Source organism: Phocoena phocoena, chromosome 12 (genome assembly GCF_963924675.1).
Source record: "Phocoena phocoena chromosome 12, mPhoPho1.1, whole genome shotgun sequence".
Lineage (NCBI taxonomy): Eukaryota > Metazoa > Chordata > Mammalia > Artiodactyla > Phocoenidae > Phocoena > Phocoena phocoena.
The window spans coordinates 75,622,942-75,628,087 of record NC_089230.1 but is presented as its reverse complement, the minus strand read 5'-3'; the positions used below and the strand labels follow the sequence as shown (position 1 = coordinate 75,628,087).

The following is a 5,146-nucleotide window of genomic DNA, read 5'->3' as shown; positions in this document are numbered from 1 at the left end:
TGTTTCCTATAGATTATAGAATAAACCAGTCTCATTAATCTGACACGTAGGCTTTCTATAATCTGGTTTCAACTATTTTATTTTTTCACTTTTCCTTATCATATCTTCTTCCCCCAGCTCCTATACCTACTTGCTTTGCATAGAGCCTACAATTCTATAATCCAGACTAGTTAAATACTTTTCTTTGTCTGAACACACCATATACTTTACTGGCTTGATGCTTTTCTCAAAATTTTCTCCTTCTTATCTACCCATTATGTAGAAACCATTCCTAAATACCAAATGTTGGCAGTAATTTATTTTTTTCTTTTTATTTCCCCACCTCTACCACTGACATGCCTTTTCAAGTGAAGTCTTATGTTGGCGTGATTCATCTTAATGTTTCTCATGAAGCCCAGTATAGTGGGAAAGACAAAAACAGAGGTTTCTAAAGACCCAACTTACTGACCGTATTTTTGACATTACATATATTTTAAAAATCACATTGGATCACGCTGCCGGCGTGCAAGATGGCGGTGAAGAGAGACAAGAAGCCTAAGAAGTCAACTTGGAAGTTTAATTTGGATACTCATCCAGTAGAAGATGGAATTTTTGGTTCTGGAAATTTTGAACAGTTTCTATGGGAGAAGGTTAAAGTGAATGGAAAAACCGGAAATCTTGGGAATGTCGTTCACATTGAATGCTTCGAGAATAAAATCACTGTTGTTTCTGAGAAACAGTTCTCTAAAAGGTATTTGAAACACCTTCCCAAGAAATACCTTCAAAAGAACAATCTTCATGTGGTTGCATCCGACAGGGAGACTTATGAACTTCGTTACTTCCAGATTAGTCAAGATGAAGATGGATCCGAGTCTGAGGACTAGATGAAGCCATCCCTTTCAAGGCTTTGCTTGCTAACAAAACAGATGAAGTATACAAGAAAACATCTTGAAATGGACCTTTAGTTTATCAGTGAATAAAAAACATTACTCTGTATGTTAAGCATTCATCTCTTTGATTTAAGTGTATGCTGTTTATATGGTGCTGACTTTCCCTTAATACTTAAAAAAAAATTTTATTGGGGTGTGGTTGATTTACAATGTTGTGTTAGTTTTGGGTGTACAGCAAAGTGAATCAGTTACACACATGCACTCCTTTTCTTTTTTTAAGATTCTTTTTCCATATAGGCCATTACGGAGTATTGAGTAGAGTTCCCTGTGCTATGCGGCAGGTTCTTACTGGTTATCTGTTTTATGTATGGTAGAGGGTACATGTCAGTCCCAATCTCCCAGTTTATCCCCCCGCCCTTATCCCCTGGTAACCATAAGTTTGTTTTCTACATCTGTTACTCTACTTCTGTTTTGTAAATAAGTTCATTTGTACCCCCCTGTTGTTGTTGTTTTTAGTACTTTCTGTAAGCGGTATTTAAATAGCCTATAGCTAGTGGAATTTCTTCCAGGATTTCTGAAGTGTACTACTTTTACAAATGTCCTTGAGTTCAAGTATACAGTGAAAACATGAAGCACAATTTTGGGTATAACTTTATATAATAAAATATTTAAATTCTAAAAAAAAAAAAAATCACATTAATTTACATGTTTTGAGTTTTTGTAGACTTTATTGGATTTGAAGAAAACCCCATACTCTTCTTGAACAAACTGAAGTCTTGTCAGTAGACTTAAAAACAATTTGGAAAATTCAGATTTTAAGAATTTTAAAATGTAGTTGCATAGCATATGTATGTATATTGTGAAGCTGACCCTTGAACAACCTAGGTTTGAACAGCGCCGGTTCATGTACACGTGGGTATTTTTCAGTAGTAAATACTACAGCACTACGTGATCTTTGGTTGGTTGAATCCGTGCATGTGGAACTACAGATATGGAGGAACCGTGTAGTTGGAAGGCTGACTCTATGTTATACGTGGGTTTTCAACTGCATAGAGAGTTGGCGCCCCTAACCTCCACGATGTTCATGAGTCAAATGTATCTTTATTCCGTTATATAATACAAAGGCTTCTGGGTATGATTGGATTTTCATGATATTCAGAAAGGCAAAACCATGATAAAATCATTTTTGTGAACTTAGAAGAAAAATGATTAACTTGGATTAAAAAGTTCAACAATAGGTCTACTCATTACCTGGAACCATTAATTTAGAGTAATAGCAATTACTGAATAATTGCCTATGAATGAGAAGGGGTTGTTCAGTATTCAAAACTTATTCTCAGTTTCATACAGATCAGTGGCTCTCAACAAGGAATGATTTTGACTTGCCTCTGAGGGGTGTCTGACAATATCTGGAGACGTTTTGGGTTTTCACAAATGGAAGCAGTGCTACTGGCATCTAGTGGGTAGAGGCCAGAGGTACTGCTAAATGTCCTGCAATGCACAGGCTACTCCCCCACAGCAAAGACCTATCTGGTCCAAAATGTCATTGGTGCTGAGGCTGAGAAACTGGATATAGACCAAGGCTAATGTTTGGTCTGTTGAAATTGACTTTATATATATATATGTATGTATATATAATATTTAAAAATACAATGTACAAATCTATACAATATATATGATATACATAAATGTATATATATATACAATATAATATATATTTTTTCAATGAAAGTATCAGCCATAGAGATATATTAGTTTCAGAAAGTAAACTAAAGTTAATCAAAGTAGAAATTACATAAAGTATAATTAAGATGTAGAATTATGACCTTTCAGAGATTGTGGATTCTTATTACACTGAAATGTGCTGGTTTGAGTTTTGCTTAAATAAGTGACCCCAATCCTCTGTCTAAGACATAATTTAATAATCCCCAGGCTTTTGTGGTGGTCATATAAATTGTTTTGGTCTGGGTTCACATGGGGTTAAACTACACGTTTCCATGGTCTCTCTGAATTTCAGGTTTTGCTTGATGGGGGAATATGGTAAATGGGAAGATGGAGGTAAGGTGATTAGTCTGCTAATCTGTAATGTTGGAACTTTTCTTCCCTTTTAAAGCTTTGCATCGCTTGGGCTTTTAAGACTTTCTGTCAAACTACTTATAACCCGAACGAATTACAGAAAAACTCTGCAAGGTGAGGTCAGTGTGCACTTCAAGGCCAGGGCAGAAGACTCTACTCCGTCACTTGTTTTCACTGTTTGGTTTGGCCTCTTCCATTAAACCAGATGGATAAGCAGGGCACATATGGCATGTGAAGTGGCTGGGCCTCCTGGCAGGCCTGAGCTGTGGACCCTGAGGCCTGTTGCTGTGCATTCATGTTTGAGTTCAAAATTCTCCTACTCATTTGTGCAGGGCAGAGGCCAGGCCCATCTGAGTTTAGCAGGAAGCATGCACTCTGAAATCCAAAATGTTCATCTAGAAGGAAAACACCTTCAGCTGCAAAGGTCTTCTCATCTGTGATCTGCTTTTCTTTTCCTTGGTGTCACTGGGCTCCCAATTCCTGACTCAGGCTGGTGGGAAATTCCCATTTTGAATCCAATTTGGGTTGAATTTCCTTCTGCCTGGCCTTGTGGATGCTCCTGGAGGTAGAGAAACTGCTCTGTGGACCTGTAAAGATCGGGAAGGCCAAGGCCATCTCTAGTGTTGACAGTCGTAGCTCTGGGCCTGGTGGCAGGGTTAGCCTGGGATCATGGTCAGGTGATCATCGAGGGGTGAACCTCCTCAGTGAGATGGAGTGGATCAGGCTGCTACCATAATTTGTTCACTTTTGCTTCTGTTGTAGTTCGTGGTCACGGTAACTTTCACATTTTACACAGTGGTCCTCTATTTTGGAGGCTATAGTGGTTTTATGAGCTCATAAGTGGTGATAAGCATAGATTTTGGAATCAGAAAGTGTCCATCACATGTTAGCCGATAAACCTGCAAGTTACTTAACCCCACTGAGTCTCAATTTCCTCATCTAAAAATGGATAGAATAGTGCCTCCATAACTAGATCAGATCAGATATTGTATTGTGGTGTGGTAAGGGTATGTCTTCCAGAGCCAGACTGCTTGGGATTGACCCTGGCTCTGCCATTTGCTAGCTGGTTGGTCTTGAACACAATGCTTTATCTTTCTGTGCTCTATGGAGATAATAATAGGATCCGCTTAGAGGGTTGTTGTCAGGGTTAAGAGGCTGAATCGCTTTGCTGTACACCTGAAACTAATACAACATTGTAAATCAACTGCACTCCAATAAAATTAAATAAAATGAGAGAGAGAGACTATATTGTTGGGCATCTTGAAGTTCTTAATGCCCATTAGTTAAGTGATTATTTTGAGGGTGAAAATACTTGTATAAGCAGATAAATCTTTTTATGAGTATGTGTTTATTCCATACATGCATAGCATTTATAAATGTACTCCATAAAAACTCTTTTGAAAGCCCTAAAATGTTGCATGATCTGGGTGATTTCTCAGTTTTCCACTGTATTGAGAAGTTATTTCAGATACATAAATGGCTACTTATAAAGCTAGACCATTGTGTTTGGTATTGTTCTTCGAATTGAGTAAAGTTTGAGAAAAGTGTGCACACACACTTGCCTACATGCTTTATGATGGGTGTAGGTGGAAATTGGGTCTAATGAAATCAAGCAGTTGAAGGAAACCTGTCACTCTCAAGACTGTCAGAAACCCTGGGTTCCAGATACCTCTGGGAACTGAAGATCTCTTTGCCACGTGACTCCAAACGATGTGCTCTACAGTTGGCAAGTTACACTGGAATTAATGAATTAATTAAATTGCGATATAGTTGACGTACAACATTATGTTGATTTCAGGAGCACTACATTGTAATTTGACATTAGCATACATCATGAAATAATCACAACAGCAGCCATCTGTTTCCAGTTATTACAATATTATTGACCATATTCCTTAAACTGTGTATTACATCCCTATAGCTTATGTATTATATAATTAGAGATTTGAACCTCTTAATCCCCTTCGCCTACTTTGCCCTTAACCCCACACCACTTCCCTCCGGCAACCATCTGGTAGGCAGGACTGGTCCCTATACTGGTTGGCTGCAAAGCCTGGCTTTGTCAGGTGTCTGTGGGCCCACTGGAGGGCAGGGCCAGGTCCCAGTGCAGCTGTCTGCAAAGCCTGGAGGGCCTCAGGTTTGGAGATGACCCGATGGTAGGTGGGGCTGGGTATCTGCCCGGCCGTCTGAGCAGCCTTGAG

At 38.8% G+C, this 5,146-nt stretch overlaps 1 pseudogene; it reads left to right on the top strand.

The window, feature by feature from the left end:
• The first annotated feature begins 509 nt into the window (after positions 1-509).
• On the top strand, positions 510-863 carry LOC136132245 (ribosomal protein eL22-like 1 pseudogene; annotated as a pseudogene).
• Positions 864-5,146: the final 4,283 nt, after the last annotated feature.